Here is a 24,956-nt window from a genome sequence, read left to right as displayed (position 1 = left end):
GACCACAGAGTGAAGGAAAAGCAGCCAACAAGTGCTCAGCATATGTGGGAACTCCTTCAAGACTGTTGGAAAAGCATTCCAGGTGAAACTGGTTGAGAGAATGCCAAGAGTGTGCAAAGCTGTCATCAAGGCAAAGGGTGGCTATTTGAAGAATCTCAAATATGAAATATATTTTGATTTGTTTAACACTTTTTTGGTTACAACATGATTCCATGTGTTATTTCATAGTTTTGATGTCTTCACCATTATTCTACAATGTAGAAAATAGTACAAATAAAGTAAAACCCTTGAATGAGTAGGTGTTCTAAATCTTTTGACCGGTAGTGTATAAGACCCATATTAAGGGTTACCTCAGTAGTTAGATGAGTGACAAATGTCCCTTCTGCTCCTTGACTGAATTAATTCGAAATGTATAGTCTGTTGTTGCTATCCTTGTGAGGCAATCCAGTTGTGCATTTGTTTGTCTGTTTTTGTTTCACAATGTTCATTGTTGAAAATGTTGCTTCACATGAATAAGTCCTGCACACACTGCTTCAGAAGTGGATACTCTGTCTGACAAGGCTCCAGAAATGGGTGCTCTTAGTTCACCTTGCAATGTGTCATCTGCCTGCAGCTCCACTATCTCACTCTCTATTTCAGTACGGTCAGGACAGAGGGTTGTGATGACTGGGGTCAGAGATGACACTGGCACATGAAAGGGATTCTCAATAAAGTTTAAAAACTCCTTGTACTCCATCATATCCTTGAATCTTGACTCAAACTCCAACTTCAGCTCTGAGTTTTGGGAAATGAACAATCTGTCTGTCAGGTATGAACATTGTGGTGATTTTATTTTGAAATGCTGTGACCACACGCAGCATTTTGCCCGGAGTTTGAGCTTTCCCTTGGAGCTGGAGATTCACAGTGTTCAGGTGGCAGGTGATGTAAATTTAAAAAGCCAGCTTATCCACTGTGGGTCCTCCAGCTCTGGCTCCTCTCTCCCCTTGCTTGCAACAAATTCACAGATTTGAGGGAGGAGAGAGAGAAATCTTTCTAAAAATGCCATGAGACAGCCATCTCACCTCATTGTGAAATATCAAGTCGCCGTATTCTGTCTGGTATTCCTCCAGCAAGTCGCGGAACTGCCGGTGATTCAGTGCCCTCGCAATAATAATGTTCACCACGCGCACGACTTGCTGCATCACATCCTGCAAGTCACAGTCTTTGAGTTTAGCCACAATTGCTTCCTGATGAATGATACAATGAAACATAACACATTCGGGAATATCCTCTCTCTTTCTCATCAGGCCTATGAGTCCCTTCACCTTCCCTCGCATGTTTGGGGCGCCGTCAGTGCACACAGACACCAGATTTGACCAGTCAATATTATTAAATGAGCAAAAAATTTAACAATGGCTTTCAGAATATGCTCTCCCTGAAGGGGCAGTAAACGTAAAAGTTCCTCTCTGAACGACTCGTTTTGAGGGAAGCAGACCCAAAAACATAATTGAGTAATGTCACTTACATTAGTGCTTTCGTCAAGCGCAATAATGAAACACGGCACCACGGATATGTCAGTAATCAGTTGCTTACGGATGTCCTCGCCGATGTCTTCTATGCGTCTAGTTAGGGTCAAGTCTGAGAGTCGCAGTCCCTTAATTTGCTTTAAAGTAGCTTCCTTGTTTGTGAAATCAGCATACAATATTTTGGCTGAGGCCAAAATACATTATTTGACAATCTCTGCATCTATGAAGGCCTTCTTGTTTCTTGCGAGTATCCAAGCAATCTCATATGTTGCCTCTGTGGTTTTCTCTACAACCGTGCTAGATCTGTCCATCATTTGTTGTTGTCCTTTGAGCTGTCCTTTGAGTTGTGCTATTTTGATGTTTCTGAGGTTGCTTTGTAGCGGATATGTTTTGTCAAAGTGGGCAATGTTTGACTTGAAATGTCGCTCTAAATTTTCAAATTGAAAAGAATTGACTGTCTAATGGCAAATAAGACAAAGTGAGCTAGTCCCATCATGCAGTACAAAAAAATACTTGTCTGTCCATTTCTCTTGGAACTTTGTGTTCTTCTTGAATCAACCGTATCCTTCTCTTAGCCACCGGAGCCACGTTAGCTACGTTAGCTACATTAGCTAGCTGTATTTCCCCGCCGCCATCTTCCTGATTTTCCTGGTTCTCCGGTGGTTGTTCGTTCATAGCTGTCACGTTGTTCTCCAGCTCTTCCCCCTCATTATCATTGTCAATAGATTTACGTTTCTTTTTTATAATAAATTGATCCATGTCTACCAGACTGCAAAATTAGCCAGTAGCAAACTGATATGTGTCAGCAGCTGTAGCTGAGCAGTTGTGTTCTATTTCGGCAAACGTTCTATTTCGGCCTTTCTGTTCAACAGCGGCGCTATACTGCCATCTATCTGCCATCCAGGGAACAATAGATATATTCAATGGAGTGATTCAGGCCTGCATTATTAAACACATTGAATTGAAATTGTATAATTGTTATGCATTTTGAATGGAAAATTAGAAACTCCCAGCAATTCGCATATGAAGGACTTGCGGGCAGTTTGCGCCCTGCGGGCTGCCCAATGACTACCACTCCTCTAGCTATATGTTTTTACCACACATTATCTTACTCTTACTCGGCTGAAGAACGCATATGACGAGTCTGAATAGATATTTCTGTGAAGTGATGTCATACTTATTAATACTTTATCATCATGAATGAAATGTTGTAGACATCAATTATTGGTAATCACCACAAGCCGCAAATGTCATCAGTCATTCATATAATCCTAGAATTTGTCAACTGGTGCTAAAATGGTCTGACTGACGCCTTTAATGTTACATCCGGGTGAGCTCTGATCGGTTTTAATAAGAGTGCTGGTAGCTGTAGGGGTACTGAAAGTAACATTAGCAATGGTAGTAGTAATAGTAGTAATACTAGTTGTACTATACCTACTAGCTGCCACTGATCCTTTTTTCCCCTTTTCTGTTTATTGGTTTCACCTGTTTTGTGTTTGGTTGATTAGTCGGGCTATATTACCCAGTAGGCCCGCCTGCTATTTGTGCGGGATTGTTTGTGTAACTAAGGTGCACGTTTGAGGTATACGTGTTTCTTATTTTGTGTGTCCGACTGGTCGCAGGTACATGCCGCGTGGTAGATTTCAGCTCCCTTCATATTATCGTATTAACCCCTCGTTTCATGTGTCTCTCCTCAGGCCGGTGGTAGCTGGTCCCCTGCAGGAAGGTGAGGTGCCGGAGGTCCCTCCCCCCCCTCTGGACATCGAGGGGTCCCCGGCGTACACGATACGTGCCATTCTGGACTTGAGACGCCGCGTGAGGGGCCTGCAGTACCTCGTAGACTGGGAGGGGTACGGCTCGGAGGAGAGGTGCTGGGTACCGGTGGGGGACATCTTGGACCTGTCACTGCTGAGGGATTTCCATCGCCTCCATCCGGATCGCCCTGCGCCTCACCCTCCGGGTCGCCCTCGAGGCCGGCGTCGGTGCGCGTCGGGGGGGGGGGGGGGGGGGGTACTGTCACGATTCCTACAGAAGGTGGCTCTCCTTCCCGTTCGGGTGGCGCTCGGCGGTCGTCATCACCGGCCTACTAGCTGCCACTGATCCTTTTTTCCCCTTTTCTGTTTATTGGTTTCACCTGTTTTGTGTTTGGTTGATTAGTCGGGCTATATTACCCAGTAGGCCCGCCTGCTATTTGTGCGGGATTGTTTGTGTAACTAGGGTACATGTTTGAGGTATACGTGTTTCTTATTTTGTGGGTTTTGCTGGACTGTTGCAGTCCCCGGTTTTGGGGCATTTGTTTTGTGTGCGCCCTCTGTTTTGTGGGGTGGCTTATGTTCGCCGTTTTGTGCATTAAATAGCACTACCACTGAACTCTCTGCTTCCTGAGCCTGACTTCGCACCCACTACACCCAGAACGTTACATCCTCTCCCCCCGCCATGTGCTCAAGAGAAAAATGCATTCTGATTGTATAACATTTCAAATATTCAGCTCAATAGCAACTCTTTTTACAATAGTGCGTGAAATGCGCACCGGCCATTGCGAGGGCGTAGGCCTATTGGTCTCATGGGTAGTAGTAGCTCACAACTTCAAAGTGCTTTAGGACATTACATTTACTATTGGATGAATAGATGGCTACTGGCAGTGGGCAATCTAGTTCATGTGTTTTGAGTTTCCACTTCCTCAGGTGTTAAACCCCAAATGAATTAGCCTATGATATTAGTTTGGCTATCTTTATGTGCACTATGTAATTCATCTCTATAAAAATCTCTATATTATCTCTATAGTAAAATATACCTATAGTCTAATTATATTGTTAAATGAAACAAAGTATTTCTTGAATACTTCAGTAGTCTATTTATTATACTTGTTAATAAAGCACTATGAATGACTTTATAAGATAATTACTTATGATGTGGGTCTGACCCAAATCGTGGACTGGTGCCACCACCTGTAAAAGTTAGCGGCACCAGTGATACCAGGGGAAGATGTTAGTCTGGAGCCCTGTAATGTAATGAACACTAAGGGGAGGTGATGATTCAGGAGGTGATGATTCAGGAGAACATGTTAGTCTGGAGCCCTGTAATGTAATGAACACATAGGGGAGATGATGATTCAGGAGAACATGTTAGTCTGGAGCCCTGTAATGTAATGAACACTTAGGGGAGGTGATGATTCAGGAGAACATGTTTGTCTGGAGCCCTGTAATGTAATGAACACTTAGGGGAGGTGATGATTCTGGAGAACATGTTAGTCTGTAGCCCTGTAATGTAATGAACACTTAGGGGAGATGATGATTCAGGAGAACATGTTAGTCTGGAGCCCTGTAATGTAATGAACACTTAGGGGAGATGATGATTCAGGAGAACATGTTAGTCTGGAGCCCTGTAATGTAATGAACACTTAGGGGAGATGATGATTCAGGAGAACATGTTAGTCTGGAGCCCTGTAATGTAATGAACACTTAGGGAAGGTGATGATTCAGGAGAACATGTTAGTCTGGAGCCCTGTAATGTAATGAACACTTAGGGAAGGTGATGATTCAGGAGAACATGTTAGTCTGGAGCCCTGTAATGTGATGAACACTTAGGGGAGGTGATGATTCAGGAGAACATGTGAGTCTGGAGCCCTGTAATGTAATGAACACTTAGGGGAGGTGCTGATTCAGGAGAACATGTTAGTCTGGAGCCCTGTAATGTAATGAACACTTAGGGGAGATGGTGATTCAGGAGAACATGTTAGTATGGAGCCCTGTAATGTAATGCACACTTAGGGGAGATGATGATTCAGGAGAACATGTTAGTCTGGAGCCCTGTAATGTAATGAACACTTAGGGGAGGTGCTGATTCAGGAGAACATGTTAGTCTGGAGCCCTGTAATGTAATGAACACTTAGTGGAGGTGATGATTCAGGAGAACATGTTTGTCTGGAGCCCTGTAATGTAATGAACACTTAGGGGAGGTGATGATTCAGGAGAACACATAAAACAGGAACTAATTTGCAATATAGCCTAAATCGGTAGCTTGGCTTTTATAATGTATAAGGCTTTTTTATTTCAACTTTATTTAACCAGGTAGGCCAGTTGAGAACAAGTTAGTAGTAGTAGCTTAAGCACACAGACAGACAGCAAGAGAAAGAATAAGAAGTAGCACAGAGTGACAGCAGAGAAGATGCTGAGACCGGTAGACAGCACAACAGGGAGGCAGATGGTGAGTTGGCGGCACACGCAGTAATGTGTGTTGGTGTGGATAAAATGCCAGGGCTGAATTCTTGTCCCATCTGCCCATGGTAGTAGTAGTAGTAGTACTTAGAGTCAGTAAGCTTGAGAGGCCTTTGACTTAAATATTTTCAACACTCAGTGTTAGTGGAAAACACTTCCAGAAAGAGCGGTATTTCCATTGATACATCCTTGAGATGTTTCTACAACTTCATTGGAGTCCACCTGTGGTAAATTCAATTGATTGAACATGATTTGGAAAGGCACACACCTGTCTATATGAAGGTCCCACAGTTGACAGTGCGTGTCAGAGCAAAAACCAATCCATGAGGTCGAAGGAGTTGTCCGTAGAGCTCTGAGACAGGATTGTGTAGGGGCACAGATCTGGGGAAGGGGGAAGGGTAACAAGGATAACAAAACATTTATGCAGCATTGAAGGTCCCCAAGAAAACAGTGGCCTCCATCATTCTTAAATGGAAGAAGTTTGGAACCACCAAGACTCTTCCTAGAGCGGTCTGCCTGGCCAAACTGAGCAATCGGGGGAGAAGGGCCTTGGTCAGGGAGGTGACCAAGAACCTGATGATCACTCTGACAGAGCTCTAGAATCCTCTGTGGAGATGGGAGAACCTTCCAGAAGTAGAATGGCCAGACGAAAGCCACTCCTCAGTAAAAGGCACATGACAGCCAGCTTGGAGTTTGCCAAGAGGCACCTAAAGAAACAAGAAACAAGATTCTCTGGTCTGATGAAACCGAGATTGAACTCTTTGGCCTGAATGCCAAGCGTCACGTCTGGAGGAAAACTGGCACCATCCCTACGGTAAAACATGGTGGTGGCAGCATCATGCTGTGGGGATGTTTTTCAGCGGTATGGACTGGGAGACTAGTCAGGATTGAGGGGAAAGATGAACGGAGCAAAGTACAGAGAGATCCTTGATGAAAACCTGCTCCAGAGTGCTCAGGACCTCAGACTGGGGCGAAGGTTCACCTTCCAACAAGACAACGACCCTAAGCACACAGCCAAGACAACACAGGTGTGGCTTCTGGAAAAAGTCTCTGAATATCCTTGAGTGGCCCAGCCAGAGCCAGGACTTGAACATCTCTGGAGAGACCTGACAATACCTGTGCAGCGACACTCCCCATCCAACCTGACAGAGCTTGAGAGGATCTGCAGAGAAGAATGGGAAAAACTCCCCAAATACAGGTGTGCCAAGCTTGTAGCATCATACCCAAGAAGACTCAAGGCTGTAATCGCTGCCAAAGGTGCTTAAACAAAGTACTGAGTAAAGGGTTTGAATATGTGATATCAGTTTATTTTTAATACATTTGCTAAAACTAATTTTTGCTTTGTCATTATGGGGTAATGTGTGTAGATTAATGAGAGGGGGAAACTATTTAATCAATTTTAGAATAAGGCTGTAACGTAACAAAATGTGGGAAAAGGGGTCTGAATACTTTCCGAATGCACTGTATAACAATAAGAATATTCCAGCACCACCAACCACTACACACTTCTTCATTTCACAATGTATAAATCAAAGCACTCAGATGTAGTGCTAACACCAAGATTTCCCCACACACCCACTACATAACTTGATCATCTACATTGAAATAACAACCACCCCTGAAATTGAATGCTTTTTAATACGGCGTGCATAAGAAGAAAAAAAACATCTGCCATGCACATGTACACTTCCCTACCTCATTTATTCAGACAGTGAAGCTAAAAACGTTTAACTATACTCCAGCATTTTGGATTTGAGATAAAACGTTTTTTTTAACGAGGTGACAGTACGGTGTCATCTTATTTGAAGGTGTTTTCATACATATTAGTGGTGGAAATGATTTCACTATTCAAATAATACATTTATTCTGGATAATCTAAATAAATGTGTTGGATTTTTTTCTTTTTCTTTTTTCTTACTTCAATGGAGACTTGCTCGCGAGAGAGAAATGTTTTCAATGCCAATAAAGCCCTTCAATTGAATTGAATTGAGAGAGCGATGCGCTGCGCTCTGGTTCTTCAGCAGACGGGTGGGGGAGGGGTGAGATGGGAGCAGTGGCCGTTGTGTGTGTGGCATATTCCCCTCAGATTACACAGATCCACAAAGAATTTGAAAACAAACCCAATTTTGATAAACTCCCATATCTACTGGATGAAATACCACATCTAGCTGATGTGTGCCATCACGGCAGCAAGATGTGTGACCTGTTGCCAGAAGAAAAGGGCAACCAGTGAAGAACATACACCATTGTAAATACAACCCATATTTATTTTTATTTATTTATTATTTTGTACTTTAACTAGTTGCACATAATGACATTTGAAATGTCTTTATTATTTTGTGTAATAAAGTGTAATGTTTACTGTTAATAAACAAAAATTATCTACTTCACTTGCTTTGGCAATGTTAGGGCGGTAGGTAGCTTAGTGGTTAGAGTGTTGGGCCAGTAACTGAAAGGTTGCTGGATCAAATCCCGGGCTGACAAGCTAAAAATCCATCATTGTAAATAAGAATTTGTTCTCAAGTGACTTGCCAAGTTAAATAAAATGATTTTTTTTATTTTTTTATATTAACATATGTTTCCCATGCCAAAAAAACCCTTAGAGAGAGAAAATTAAAAAGAAGTTGATGCCATAGGTTATCTAGCATACCATCTGGTAGTGCCTGTCTTGACTGCATCATATCGTTGTATAGAAGCTAGCTAGCTAAAGTAGCCAAGATAATTGAGCCTATTTTTCAGTGCACCCTTGTCTAAAAACAACTCCATTCATATGAAACAACTGCCTACCTATTGGTTGATAATATGCTACCTCCCCTGTTATTGGTAATGGTGAAAGATGAGAAGTCTTGGTGGCATCTGTAACTTTCTCACTCATCATTATTATTAACGATTTGAGCTCAAACGTTTTTTTAACGGGGTCACGGTACAGTGTCATCTTATTGGAAGGTGTTTTCATACATATTCATAATCATGGTAGCATCCACATTCATGTAGAACTGTTCAGAAACATATTAGATTCTTACTTACAATAAAATTAACTCCAAAATGAAGCAATACATTATTACCATTCATTTTTATTGGGCACAACATAATCAGAAACACAATCAAAACAAACTGCCAAAAGCATCTAACAAGTTTGTAGAGTCAGAAGCTTAATGTAAACGTCCCTTTTTCAGGACCCTGTCTTTCATAGATAATTTGTAAAAATCCAAATAACTTCACAGATCTTCATTGTAAAGGGTTTAAACACTGTTTTCCATGCTTGTTCAATGAACCATAAACAATTAATGAACATGCACCTGTGGAACGGTCGTTAAGACACTAACAGCTTACAGATGGTAGGCAATTAAGGTCACAGTTATGAAAACTTAGGACACTAAAGAGGCCGTTCTACTGACTGAAAAACACCAGAAGAAAGATGCCCAGGGTCCCTGCTCATCTGCGTGAACGTGCCTTAGGCATGCTGCAAGGAGGCATGCGGACTGCAGATGTGGCCAGGGCAATAAATTGCAATGTCTGTACTGTGAGACACCCAAGACAGCGCTACAGGGAGACAGGACGGACAGCTGATCGTCCTCGCATGTAACAACACCTGCACAGGATCGGTACATCCGAACATCACAGCTGAGGGACAGGTACAGGATGGCAACAACTGCCCGAGTTACACAAGGAACGCACAATCCCTCCATCAGTGCTCAGACTCTCCGCAATAGGCTGAGAGAGGCTGGACTTGAGGGCTTGTAGGCCTGTTGTAAGGCAGGTCCTCACCAGACATCACCGGCAACAACGTCGCCTTTGGGTACAAACCCACCGTCGCTGGACCAGACAGGACTGGCAAAAAGTGCTCTTCACTGATAAGTCACAGCTTTGTCTCACCACGGGTGCTGGTCGGATTCGTGATTATCGTCGAAGGAATGAGCGTTACACCGAGGCCTGTACTCTGGAGCGGGATCGATTTGGAGGTGGAGGGTCTATTATGGTCTGGGGCGGTGTGTCACAGCATCATCGGACTGAGCTTGTTGTCATTGCAGGCAATCTCAACGCTGTGCGTTACAGGGAAGACATCCTCCTCCCTCATGTGGTACCCTTCCTGCAGGCTCATCCTGACATGACCCTCCAGCATGACAATGCCACCAGCCATACTGCTTGTTCTGTGCATGATTTCCTGCAAGACAGGAATGTCAGTGTTCTGCCATTCCCCCCAGAAATGTCCAGGAACTTGCAGATGCCTTAGTGGAAGAGTGAGGTAACATCTTACAGCAAGAACTGGCAAATCTGGCACAGTCCATGAGGAGGAGATGCACTGCAGTACTTGCAGCTGGTGGCCACACCAGATACGGACTGTTACTTTTGATTTTGACCCGCCCTTTGTTCAGGGACACATTATTAAATTTCTGTTAGTCACATGTCTGTGTAACTTGTTCAGTTTATGTCTCAGTTGTTGAGTCTTTTATCCATACAAATATTTACACGTTAAGTTTTCTGAAAATAAACGCAGTTGACAGTGAGAGGACGTTTCTTTTTTTTCCTGAGTTTAGTAAATTTGTACTAGGAATATGGGATCAAATACTAAACATTTGACTAAATGTTATACACTAAGTGAATTTGTCCAAATACATATTACACCTGAAGTGCCTTAATTTCTAAATGGTAAAACAGATATGAAAATACCCTCAAATAAAAGGTGACATTCTGTAGTCTATACACTAAAAAATATTGATTCCTCAATGGTTCTTTGGGAAGGGAGATGGTATGTGGAACCATACTGACCCAAAGAATCCTTTGAGCTCGTCAATAGTTCTTTACAGTTCACAAAAGGGTTCTTTGCTCTTTTAGTGATAATTAAAATGTGTCTCATTTGAATATTTGGGGGCGTGGTTTGCGCAACCATGAGTGAGAGTGTCATTCCAGTTGATCTAATATGCTGTGTTATAAGTTACTAGAGCCAGAAAAACGAATGTATAGTCTTGTAGTTATTCTCTCTTGAAGGACCTGCAGCTATTTCAGAGCTAGCACACCTGATTCAACTTGTTAATAAACACATTAATAAAACCTATGGAATATTAACAATATAATAAGGCTATTAAACCAGAATAAAAACCCTTTATGGTTCTACAAAGGATTTGAACCATAGCAGAACCCTTTTTTGGGACTATATTTCACCTATTTTTAATGGTTCTTTACTGAACCGTTCTTTATAGCACCATACAGGTTCAATTTTAGAACGTTATGAGCATAGTTCTTTATAAACCTTCAAAAACAGGTTCTAAATAACACAAAAACAGGTTCTGCTATGGTTACAAGCCAAATAACCCTTATTTGGCACTATATAAAACAAGTTGTTTTTAATGTGTAAGAAATTCAAGTACTATTGCATTGAGATGCATTTATCTAACATTCATCAACTTCTAATCATGCAAATAATTGCAAGTCCAAATGCAACCACTTTAAACTCTGTTCAAGCCTGAAAACAAATGACAAGTATAGGGCACCTCTTAAATGTTATCAGTGATGCTGCCAGAGCGACATTCAACACTTCTGAGCAACTGTGAGGACCAGCAAAAAAAGGTCAAGAACACAGCTAATGTGATTGGTTAGAGTGTCCAGCCTGGGTGGAAGCAGGGCTGTAATACAGTATCACCTGGCGAGATAGGCTAATCCACTCACTGCAATGCATTTCTATCAGAGGGTGGGACACAACATGGGTATGGCCTCTTTCAATCGCTGCAAATATTTTCAATTAAAACATTCCTTTAAAAAAATTCTGTGAGCAACAAGAGCTAATGCCAAGTTGAATAATCACAGAATAATCTAGTCAAGGGGGATGTCCACTCCATGCATGTCTAACAAATGGTCATAATGTAGCACCGCTTTTGGATGTTAATAACAAGGCAACACTCCTTAACTCCTCCTCCACATCTATTGGATTGGTTCAACAGTGCAAAAGAGAACCTCCCCCAACAGTTATATTTTCTCTTTTCAGGATCAGAAAGAAAGAAACGCAGCTCAGGCAAATATTTTACACTTGCTAAGTTAGGTTTGGGCCATTATGACCCTACAAGATAAGATAGATATAAGATACTGTCGTCCTATGATTGAGTGTAGTTTACTAAGACAAGGGAAGACAAAGGCAAGAGTAAATGCCTTGAAAAACTGACATTGCCAAAGGGATGCTTTTGAACATTCCGGGACAATTTACTTGAACCCTGACTCATAAGGCAGTCACACAGTCATAATAATGTAATGACATGACATATCATATCATAGTGCTGCAGGAACGCACCGGAGCCACTTCTCAGAATGTTGCTTGTTTAATAAAGTTGAGATCAAATCTGAATCAATGTCTCGCAAGATCACATAAATGGTTATTCTACATAGGCCTAACATACCGAATATAATAGCATAGTGTAACGTTACTGCTAGACAACAACAACACTTAAATAGGCTAAATAGACCTCCAGTATGTGTTTTGATTGGCACAAAATAAAAGGTAGGCTGTAGCTTATTAATTCCATCTTGTCTAAAATTCGCTCAAAAACAGTAGTAGGCCTACATCATTCAGGATGATCTAGCTGCTTATTCCCACGAAACTGACTGAGATCAGAATGGTCGGCATGCAGATTCAGCTTGGACGTTTCACCTGTAAAATGTGATGAGTCATCAATCGCGATTGACAGTGATAATGGCCTACTTTGAAATGAGGGCCTAATTTGGGTGTTTGAGTGTAATATAAACATTTTCTTTGAGATAATATATTACTTAATAGGCTACCTGTCGGTACAACTTGAGAAAATATTTTTTTTAAATAGCACTCCGGCCCTTACAAGAATAGAACTACATCACTGATCATAACACAGACTAATAAACCATTGTTTAAGTCAGCAAGTTACCACCAGCAAGAATGGCATTTTAAGTGACACTAAGCGTTTCATTGTAATTCTAATGCAGACATCAAATCATACAAGATTCGCAATCCCATTAAACTCCTATGAATCCATAGATCTCTGTATCATACATCAGAAATCAACATGTAGACTTACAGAGTGCCGTTTGAGATAAACAGGAAACTTGTTTTGAAATACATCACAGCTTTCATGTCTTTCCTTTGACACATTTACCGCCGCCTGCTATAAGAAGATACATGACTTTCACTGGCTGTAGATAAATTCATTAAATATTTACATTAAAAATCCACAAAAATCTAAATTACAAATCCTCAACAGATGTTGCTTCAGGTAGATTCAAACACGTTGATACGAGAACAAACAGGCATTGTATTGTGTGTGTGTGCGTGCGTGCGTGTAAGAGAGAGAGAGACAGTCTGAATATTTTTAGGCTAGAGTATATGTAATGAAAACATTGGTTGCCTGTCTATGCTCTTAAAGGCTTCAAAACATCCAATGTGTGTAACACAGTTCCTTGATTCCGCAGAATTTGACTAGAGATTACACAGCATGATACCTTGTGAGAAGAGCGATACAGGGCATATTTTAGACTTCACCAAACTAATGAGATATTCAGTCAGCTTTGCAGAGGGACTCACTTTTCTATGCAGTATGTACTCTGTCTTTGCCTATCAACCACTTAGACGGACACACATTCCATGATACTCTAAAGGGATAGTGCATCCAAAATCAAAGTGTGTTGACTTCTGTTCAAGTATACCTCAAAGGGGGGGGTCTAAAGTTGAACTGAGACATTTGAATCTCAATCCCAGATGAACAGGAAAGATTGGCAGAAGCTAATTCGATACAATAACATGTTGCCAGTCTTTCCCAATTCATGTGGGATTGAGATGCAGGAAGCATGTAATAGGATTCACTCAACAGATGGGGTGGACCACAGACTCAGTTTAGGGTAGGAAAACGTCTGACAAATGTTGACTCGGTGGGCAACATATTATATCAACTGCCATATGGACATATGGACATCTAGCCCTCTACTCCCATGCCAACCTATTGGAAGACAATAACATAATGCAGGGGAAAATGCTGCTTCTTATTAGTCACATTTTCTAACAGTCAATCTAGATTCTGTTAATCGATTTACATTGTTGTGTCATGAGTACTAGTGTAATTTAGACACCCTCTTAGATATATTGCAATGGGTTTTCCAGGGCTTTCTACAATACAGTGCAATTTCTAAATCCAAGATTAAACGTAGAAATTAATTGAGCTATAGACATGTTGGGGCATAGATACTGGATCAATGAAGATCGGTGTATCTTGAATTAGACTTTTCATTGAAAAGGACAGTTTTTTACTTTATGATGTCACCTAAGTGAAAGCAATGCATTGTAAATGTCACCTAAATTGAGCTTTGACATGTTTTAGCTGGATATAGTGACGACAACAATTTGAGTGGTTTGAAGATTAATTTGCTTGGATGCACAAGCCTTCAGATGTTTTAGTTTGTATATACAGTATGTTAAACTTCACGCACTCTGCATTGCGTCCTGCTACGCTGTGGAAGATCACAACCTGGTTTCAGAGCATTTGGTATTATTCTGTACGTATATCCGAGATGCACCATTTAGTTTGATAGGTTACATTTCGTATGGTATGTATTCATTTGTGGATGTCCATCACACATTTCATATGATATGTTACGAATTGCCAAAATGTACAATGTTTTGAATTTGCAAAACCTTAGCTAGCTGGCTAACGTTAGCTAGGCTAGGGGTTAGATTTAGGGGTTAGGATTAAGGTTAGGCTTAAGTTTATAGGTTAAAGGGTTAAGGTTAGGGGAAGGGTTAGCTAACATGATAAGTATTTGCAAAGTATCTAAAAAGCAGTAAGTAATTGAAAAGTTGCTAATTAGCTAAAATTGTCCATGATGAGATTCAAACTCTCAACCTTTGGGTTGCTAAACATTTGCGTTACACGACCACCCACCCCGACCAACCACTGTACTTAAATTGTCTTACATCTGTCTTATGTAACCATACCAAACGTAACATATACTAATTTGAGTGTCCCGGATTTACATTTACTATGTTACGTCTAGTTTGAGACAAGGCTGAAGATCAAATCAGTCACACAAGCCCACATCACCGCAGAGGGAGTAGATTAGTGACACACACACACACACACATACACACAAACACACAGCATATTTCCAAAATGAGCAAGATTTAAAAAATTCAACATATTTCCTTTATAGATTATCTTTGAACTAACATGCGCTTTTGCACGAAAATACGTAAAATGTTGTGGACAGCAGACTGTATACTTTTTTAATTAGTTGAACATATGATACCAACACAAGGCACATACAGCAACTATGTTGAAAATACGCAGCATGTCGCTTGCTCACATTAAGGTTGGATGTGACATGAGAGAGCTTCTTGAATCTCTCAATACTGTAGGTGTCAAACAATGACAGCCTTGCTCCCACGTGAAATGCCTTTGAACTCTGTAATCAGCCTTGCCTCCATCCAGGTCGGACTCAATGTACTGTAGTATTTGTGATGCAGATGGCTGTGTTCGCCATTCATTCACCAAACCGTAATCAGAAGCAGAGACAAGCCAATTCAATTAACATTTCAGGTCAAACCAGAGAAACCCCAGCTTTAACATAAAGTATTACTGTATTTCACAGCATGCCCATACAGCCATCTATTTCTATGGCTAATGTAATCGTATCTAAGTTCCAAACCTCCATATTATGTAGGCTGTTGCTTTTTTTACTCAAATTAGGTTCTTCAAGAGACAAAATATCTTTCAAACATATCCATGGGGTAGGGCAATAAGACATGGTGCAGTGTGTGCGTGTGTTTGTGTGTGGGTATGTGTGTGTGTGTTTCAGAATCTAAATCATCTGAACCCTCAACCAAAACAAAATGAATCAATGACCCACTGAAGAGTCTCGGGTGGGCTGGCATGGCCTTGCCATTTCAGGGAAGCAGTTATTGTGACATCCTTCAGTCCAGAAGGCTACTTGTGGAGTGGTTGTATTAATGTAAGGCTCATTCCATATCAAATTCACAAAAGAGCGAAGCATGCTATGAACAGGCTAGAACTAGGAGGGTTCAGACATAGGAGTTTCACAACACACTACACACGAGATACCTGAAGATTCAAGTGGACCTTCAAATGAAAAAAAAATCTTTAATCTTTAGTCTACCTATGAGACTTTGCACAACTGCCAATCACGTCAGTAGCCTAATAGGTATATGTAGGCGTCATCAGGAATGACAACCTCTCATTCATTAGCCTTCTCTGTGCACATAGTTCTCCTTGTCCACCTACTGAGATCAAAATAATCTATTAGCCGAGGGATGCATCAAAGAAAATGCATTGCAGCAAATGACGTGTAGCCCACTGAATAACAAATGAACATTTCGGACAGGCTGCATGGACACCTATCTTGCTAAAAAAAATAAGGAAAAGAAACGACCCTACCTTCATGCAGTGTCTTCAAAATAGAATATAAGTTTCCTCCGTAAACCACGAAGCGTCTGTGACAGACTCAGACAAAATTAGGGAAAGCTTGAATGGATTGATATTCCTTCACTTTTGATGCTCAACCGACAATATTTTAGAACGCTATGGCGGGAGAACGGATCAACGCCATCCAGCGCACCCGGCGAAGCTCGCTTCCTCCAGAGCACTTGCTGAAGTTTCCCCTTTGCGTCTCCAAGCGAGCAGTGGCACACGTCAGGTTTCAGTCCTCATAGAGACAGGGAAGAGTGGCGGTGAATGATACATCATGCCAACAGATGCTTTTCTCTATTCCTGACAGGTGAGCGATTTTTTTAGAACGGTGCTTGTAGTAAATGCGCCGGTATAGGCGAGAAACGGAGTGTGAGGGAGAGAGACCATAAGTACATACATGTATCTTACCACCCAATGCTTTTCTTGAACTCCAGCGCCACCCTCAGCGGTAACGATTTTAACCAGTCAAGTGGAGTAAAAATTAAAACAACCGATAAACACTTAGCAGATGGGGTGATTCTGTGAAATACGGCTCTATTTCAAGTATGTTATTCAGAATCTTTAATAATAATTCAATATCACAATCTGGGATAATAGCAAACATAGGCTAACTTCACCCTGCACACCACAATCTCATTATCTAAAATAGTGTTGCAAGGTGTACTGAAACTTCGGTACATTTTCGATCGAAAAAAACCCGGTTAGGTACTAAATGTTTTGTTATGTTCAGGAGACCTACTTCTGTCACGTGTCTCCCTTGATTGAGAGGATCAAGTCTATCAGCGCAGTCCTCATTATAGTGTGTGTAGTCTGCTCCACTTACTCATTCATTTCTCAAGTGCTGCATTAGCTCCCCAGTCCCCACTTATGCTGCACAGAAGTTAACACACTTGAATAATGCAACACAGCATGTTGAAACTGTTCATTACTGTTCGCAAAACATTTATTTTTATTTTTTTATTTAACCTTTATTTAACCAGGTAGGCAAATTGAGAACACGTTCTCATTTACAATTGCGACCTGGCCAAGATAAAGCAAAGCAGTTCGACACATACAACAACACATAGTTACACATGGAGTAAAACAAACATATAGTCAATGATACAGTGAAGAAAAAATAAGTCTATATACAATGTGAGCAAGTGAGGTGAGATAAGGGAGGTGAAGGCAAACAAATATATGTATAAATAAATAAAAATATAAAAAGGCCATGGTGGCGAAGTAAATACAACACAGCAAGTAAAATAAAAACTAAAAACACTGGAATGGTTGGTTTGCAGTGGAAGAAAGCGCAAAGTAGAGACAGAAGTAATGGGGTGCAAAGGAGCAAAATAAATAAATAAATACAGTAGGTAAAGAGGTAGTTGTTTGGGCTAAATTATAGATGGGCTATGTACAGGTGCAGTAATCTATGAGCTGCTCTGACAGCTGGTGCTTAAAGCTAGTGAGGGAGATAAGTGTTTCCAGTTTCAGAGATTTTTGTAGTTCGTTCCAGTCATTGGCAGCAGAGAACTGGAAGGAGAGGCGGCCAAAGGAAGAATTGGTTTTGGGGGTGACCAGAGAGATAAACCTGCTGGAGCGCGTGCTACAGGTAGGTGTTGCTATGGTGACCAGCGAGCTGAGATAAGGGGGGACTTTACCTAGCAGGGTCTTGTAGATGACCTGGAACCAGTGGGTTTGGCAACGAGTATGAAGCGAGGGCCAGCCAACGAGAGTGTACAGGTCGCAGTGGTGGGTAGTATATGGGGCTTTGGTGACAAAACGGATGGCACTATGATAGACTGCATCCAATTTATTGAGTAGGGTTTTGGAGGCTATTTTGTAAATGACATCACCGAAGTCGAGGATTGGTAGGATGGTCAGTTTTACAAGGGTATGTTTGGCAGCATGAGTGAAGGATGCTTTGTTGCGGAATAGGAAGCCAATTCTAGATTTAACTTTGGATTGGAGATGTTTGATGTGAGTCTGGAAGGAGAGTTTACAGTCTAACCAGACACCTAGGTATTTGTAGTTGTCCACATATTCTAAGTCAGAGCCGTCCAGAGTAGTGATGTTGGACAGGCGGGCAGGTGCAGGCAGCGATCGGTTGAAGAGCATGCATTTAGTTTTACTTGTATTTAAGAGCAATTGGAGGCCACGGAAGGAGAGTTGTATGGCATTGAAGCTCGCCTGGAGGGTTGTTAACACAGTGTCAAAAGAAGGGCCAGAAGTATACAGAATAGTGTCGTCTGCGTAGAGGTGGATCAGAGAATCACCAGCAGCAAGAGCGACATCATTGATGTATACAGAGAAGAGAGTCGGTCCAAGAATTGAACCCTGTGGCACCCCCATGGAGACTGCCAGAGGCCCGGACAACAGACCCTCCGATTTGACACACTGAACTCGATCAGAGAAGTAGTTGGTGAACCAGGCGAGGCAATCATTAGAGAAACCAAGGCTGTCGAGTCTGCCGATGAGGATGTGGTGATTGACAGAGTCAAAAGCCTTGGCCAGGTCAATGAATACGGCTGCACAGTATTGTTTCCTATCGATGGCGGTTAAGATATCGTTTAGTACCTTGAGCGTGGCTGAGGTGCACCCATGACCAGCTCTGAAACCAGATTGCATAGCGGAGAAGGTATGGTGGGATTCGAAATGGTCGGTAATCTGTTTGTTGACTTGGCTTTCGAAGACCTTAGAAAGGCAGGGTAGGATAGATATAGGTCTGTAGCTGTTAGGGTCAAGAGTGTCCCCCCCTTTGAAGAGGGGGATAACCGCAGCTGCTTTCCAATCTTTGGGAATCTCAGACGACACGAAAGAGAGGTTGAAAAGGCTAGTAATAGGGGTGGCAACAATTTCAGCAGATAGTTTTAGAAAGAAAGGGTCCAGATTATCTAGCCCGGCTGATTTGTAGGGGTCCAGATTTTGCAGCTCTTTTAGAACATCAGCTGACTGTATTTGGGAGAAAGAGAAATGGGGAAGGCTTGGGCGAGTAGCAGAGGGGAGGGCAGTGCTGTTGTCCGGGGTAGGGGTAGCCAGGTGGAAAGCATGGCCAGCCGTAGAAAAATGCTTATTGAAATTCTCAATTATAGTGGATTTGACGGTGGTGACAGTGTTTCCTATCTTCAGAGCAGTTGGAAGCTGGGAGGAGGTGTTCTTATTCTCCATGGACTTTACAGTGTCCCAGAACTTTTTTGAATTTGTGTTGCAGGAAGCAAATTTCTGCTTGAAAAAGCTAGCCTTGGCTTTTCTAACTGCCTGTGTATACTGGTTTCTAGCTTCCCTGAAAAGTTGCATATCACGGGGGCTGTTCGATGCTAATGCAGAACGCCATAGGATGTTTTTCTGTTGGTTAAGGGCAGTCAGGTCAGGAGAGAACCAAGGGCTATATCTGTTCCTGGTTCTAAATTTCTTGAATGGGGCATGCTTATTCAAGATGGTGAGGAAGGCATTTTAAAAAAATGTCCAGGCATCCTCTACTGACGGGATGAGATCAATATCCTTCCAGGATACCTCGGCCAGGTCAATTAGAAAGGCCTGCTCGCTGAAGTGTTTCAGGGAGCGTTTGACAGTGATGAGTGGAGGTCGTTTGACCGCTGACCCATTACGGATGCAGGCAATGAGGCAGTGATCGCTGAGATCTTGGTTGAAAACAGCAGAGGTGTATTTGGAGGGCAAGTTTGTTAGGATGATATCTATGAGGGTACCCGTGTTTACGGAATTGGGGTGGTACCTGGTAGGTTCATTGATAATTTGTGTGAGATTGAGGGCATCAAGCTTAGATTGTAGGGTGGCTGGGGTGTTAAGCATGTTAAAATTTAGGTCGCCTAGCAGCACGAGCTCTGAAGATAGATGGGGGGCAATCAGTTCACATATAGTGTCCAGAGCACAGCTGGGGGCAGAGGGTGGTCTATAGCAGGCGGCAACGGTGAGAGACTTGTTTTTAGAGAGGTGGATTTTTAAAAGTAGAAGTTCAAATTGTTTGGGGACAGACCTGGATAGTAATACAGAACTCTGCAGGCAATCTTTGCAATAGATTGCAACACCGCCCCCTTTGGCCGTTCTATCTTGTCTGAAAATCTTGTAGTTGGGGATGAAAATGTCAGAATTTTTGGTGGTCTTTCTAAGCCAGGATTCAGACACGGCTAAAACATCCGGGTTGGCAGAGTGTGCTAAAGCAGTGAACAAAACAAACTTAGGGAGGAGGCTTCTAATGTTAACATGCATGAAGCCAAGGCTATTACGGTTACAGAAGTCATCAAAAGAGAGCGCCTGGGGAATAGGAGTGGAGCTAGGTACTGCAGGGCCTGGATTCACCTCTACATCACCAGAGGAACAGAGGAGGAGTAGGATAAGGGTACGGCTAAAAGCTATGAGAATTGGTCGTCTAGAACTTCTAGAGCAGAGAGTAAAAGGAAGTTTCTGGGGGCGATAAAATAGCTTAAAGGAATAATGTATAGACAAAGGTATGGTAGGATGTGAATACAGTGGAGGTAAACCTAGGTATTGAGTGATGATGAGAGAGATATTGTCTCTAGAAACATCATTGAAACCAGGTGATGTCATCGCATATGTGGGTGGTGGAACTGTGAGGTGTCCATAGGCTAGAAAATTTTTACAATGCAAGATGATGCTTGTAACTTCCAGCTTTAATTGTAGGCTAGCTTACAGCTGAATTCACTACCCAAGTATTTTGTTTGTAAAAATATGCTGATTGTCACCAAAAACTTTATTAATTCACTTCCTCCTTTGCCAACAAAAACTCATCCTTTGCCTACTTTCCACTACATTCCACAGCCACATTCTGCCTGGCAAATGACATCATTCATTTCTTAAAGAGACAGCCACATTTTTATAAATGAAGAGATTGCTTCTTCAATGCAAATGTTGTTAATTGGTACAATAAAATATGTTCTCTTAGTAGTTGCCAATAAAGTCCTAAATGGAAAGGATTGTTTGTCATCTGTAGCCCCATGAAGTCAGATACAACCAGCTCAATAACTCAGTGCACACACTCCTATTGAATAATATGCATTCACCTGTATTGTGAATTGACCTAGGCTACATCTTGATTTAACCAGTGTATCAGTAGAGATTTACCATTCAAATACATTTTCACCATTCTGCTGTTTTGTAGTTAGAATGGTAAAACAAAGTCAAATTGATTGTATAATTAATTAAATTAATGCATACATGGCTGTCTCTTAAAAAATTAACAGAAAAATGTTCAAATGTAATGACATTGAACTCAAAAGATGCCCAATTGAACAGAGCAGTAGCTAAGTTTATCTGTCTGGATCAAGTGCCATTCTGTGACTGGTTAAAATGCCTTTTTTTGTGTTAGCGTTTTGGTATCGTGATGGTATCGAGTATTGTAATACTAAACCTGGTAACGGTATCAAAGTCAAAATGCTGGTATTGTGACAACACTAATAGAAAACTGAGGGGGGGAAAGTAGCCTTGAAAGCACTTGTGAGTGAATGTCATAGCATGCAAAACGGTGTGTTTGTTTTCCTGGTCAGTGACAACCTTCTGCTCGACGAATTAGATGTCAAGGGTGCTGAGCCCTTCCATCTGTTGTGTCGGACATTAGCGGGTGGCATGTCTAATAACGTGAGCTAAGGTAGGGAAGGGGGCGTGCGTGGGATGCCGAGACTGTAAATTGGCTCAGACAGGAAGGGTAAACATTTTACAATTCGCAATCTACACCTATTTTGTTTTGATGCTGCTGCTGCTGATGACGATGAGTAGGCCTAATGTCCTAGCAACATCTTTTCGGAAATATCAAGTTCAACACACCCTGAAATTTCACAAGACAATCTCCCAAAAACGTCAACAAAACAAAGGAGCTGATCGTGGACTTCAGGAGACAGCAGAGGGAGCACGCCCCTATCCACAGTGACGGGACCGCAGTGGAGAAGGTGGAAAGCTTCAAGCTCCTTGGGAGTACACATCACTGACAATCTGAAATGGTCCACCCACACAGACAGTGTGGTGAAGAAGGCGCAACAGCGCCTTTTCAACCACAGGAGGCTGAAGAAATTAATCTTGGCCCCTAAAGACCCACACAAACTTTTACAGATGCACAATTCAAAGCATCCTGTCAGGCTGTATCACAGCCTGGTACGGCAACTGCACCGCCCGCAACCGCAGGGCTCTCCAGAGGGTGGTGCGGTCAGCCCAATGCATCATTCCGACACCTGCAATAACATCTGCTAAATATGTGTATGTGACCAATCAAATTTGATTTGATTTTTAGAAAGTGTTTCCTTTGGATGTGGCTTCACCATAGACAGAAGCCAGCGGACAAATAGCTAATCAATGGAGACAAGTAAGAGTAACCGTAGAGATCCATCAGTTTGTAAAGGCATTTCTTAGTGAAAATGTCTTAGTATAAATGCACAAATGCTGGGTAATAAGCTAATGACTAACAGCTCAAACTAATAATCAATAAAAACTAAAAGTCACAACCTTGTCAAGATTTCAAGGGTGCTGCAGGGACCATTCCAAATAGCCACATTGTCACAAATGTTTTTTTATTTTATTTTTTTATAATTATGTATTACAAAAAACACAAGGAAGTGGTAACATTAAAGTATTAGAACATGAAGGACAAACAATACAGCATCAAGACACTATCAACCATGTATCAGTCTTTCCGCAACAGAGCCATCCTTACGTGTGAGGGTGCGTGTGCATGATAGTGATATAAAATATATGTCATAGTTTCCTTTTTCATGATCACAATCTTGTCACAAATGTTAGCTAAAGTCAAGACAAGTGAAAATGAAACCTCCGAAATCCTATTGGGAAAGAGTTTGTTATAATCCTCCCTGTAAGGCTGTGGCTGTCTCCCACAACGGAAGGCACAAAAGGCCTCGAGCATTATCCTGTCTAGCTCCATGTCAAATGGGGTGACAAGATGGCCCACCATTTCCAGTTCACAACTGTGTGTCAAGAGCCTGAACCAATGATATTGTCCTTCATGCAACAAGTACACCTCTGTCAAGCGTGCTCTTTCCCATTTTAATATCAGACTAACAGCTTACAAAGACACAGGTAATGATGCAACAACGGTTCTATACAGAAGTCTGATCGTGCATGGTGTCCCCCTCATAAGTAGTGAGTGAGTAACTGTGCTTTTACAGCTGATCAATGAGCTGCATGCCAATTGATGGCTGAGTGGAGCTACGGTTTTACAGAGGTAGGGTAAGGATGCCACTTACTCCTTGTATATAGCTTAATTCTTGTGTATTTTATTCCTCTTGTGTTCTTATTTATATTTTTATCATTTTTAACTGCGTTGTTGGGAAGGGCTCATAAGTAAGCATTTCATGGTAAAGTCTACACCTGGTGCATGTGACAAATAACATTGATTTGATGTTTGATGAAGGGATTTGAAGCCCTTTATATGTCATAGAGAGATATCGAGATATTGTCCACTTCAGGAAGGCATTTAGAATATTATATAAGGTGCAGTTTCAACTGATGCTGAGCATTTAAGAGAAAGAGTATGTAATCATGGTTTGCATCAGATCTTGTTGTGGGGGAAAAAACAGGATACTTTAACTCTGAATTTCACAAATACTAAAGTGCTCATGTCAGCAGCTACAGTAGCGTGCCAGTAGCTGCCATAGAGACCGTTTCAGAAGGGAGTCTACGGCAGCTTGACAACGGAACCCTATCTTATCAAAGCTCTCTGTAAATGCAGCTTTTGTCATTTTACAGTGAAAATTGTATGCATTGTCCTTGACCCCATTTCAAACGGGCTATTTTGACGCCATGTTTCTGGGGCTAACCCTAAAAAGTCAGTGCTAACCCTTCTCCGCGAGCAGGGCCAGCTATCCCTAGGCTAGGGTCTGTACTATCCCTGTTATCCCTGGGATAAGTGCACAACCTGGGCTCAGGGGTAGATGTAACATAGTAAATGTAAATCTCCCTTCATTTTAGTATGGTATGTTACATTTCGTATGGTACAGATGTCGGATCTTAACTTGATCACTCTTTTGTCTCAGAGAATTTTCCTGCTGCATCAGGAAATTCAAACGAGCATTTTGAATCCCTGAAAAAGAGCAATTGTCTTTCTCTTCATGCGGGAGCTGTCGAGTCATTGGGATCAGGGCTTGCTCTCAAAATGATGTTCTCTCTCGCTCGCTCAAATTCGACGCCAATATCCTGTTACTGCAACGTTCAAATGTACAAATATTTCTCTGAAATGCAACCATACACATCAACAACTGTCGTTTTTATATAGCTTAATAACATAAGATAGATATTGGTCTCTACTAGGTCAGAAATGTAGCTCAACCGTGGCTTGAAGTGATCTAGTGGTTAGGGCTGCTGCCATCAGAGTTAACATACAGGCTTACTGTGTCAGCGTAGGTTCAGTTTTGTCCCATGCTTTTCTGATAAAAATAACTGAAATCACCCCAGTTGACTTGATTTAGTTAAACATTTCAAATATGGACGGTCCAAGTATATTTTACCCCTGATCTTGTTAAATAGTGACCATACCAGACACTTTTGGATAACATAAACATGAAACAAATAAAAGAATAACAGTAGGCTACACCAATGTTAGTTTCCATTCATACAAAGTGTCGGGTAAGTTGCCACGGTAGTTTTACCAAATACTTTATTTCAGTTGTATGGAACGCTTGTCAAATAGATAAATCACCCTTAGTCTGATCAAAAAGCACAAAGTTGTTCCGATTTTAAAATACCAACCAGACCGCAAAAATATCTTGAGACTTTGGTTGCAAGCAGGACTAAAGTAACACCAACGTCATCTTTTAGGGAGTGATAAGGAGGGGATCAAT

The 24,956-nt window shown here is 41.7% G+C and overlaps 1 protein-coding gene across 1 annotated transcript in view; it reads right to left on the bottom strand.

Moving 5' to 3' along the window:
* LOC139570092 (protocadherin-15-like) overlaps positions 1 to 16,536 on the bottom strand; it is a 314,364-nt gene extending 297,828 nt beyond the window's left edge. The window contains exon 1 of the mRNA XM_071391605.1: positions 16,126 to 16,536. The gene's annotated coding sequence lies outside the window, so the exon portion shown is untranslated. The remainder of the gene's footprint in view (positions 1 to 16,125) is intronic.
* Positions 16,537 to 24,956: the final 8,420 nt, after the last annotated feature.

Source organism: Salvelinus alpinus, chromosome 3 (assembly GCF_045679555.1).
Source record: "Salvelinus alpinus chromosome 3, SLU_Salpinus.1, whole genome shotgun sequence".
NCBI lineage: Eukaryota > Metazoa > Chordata > Actinopteri > Salmoniformes > Salmonidae > Salvelinus > Salvelinus alpinus.
This window is presented reverse-complemented; position numbering and strand designations above follow the sequence as displayed.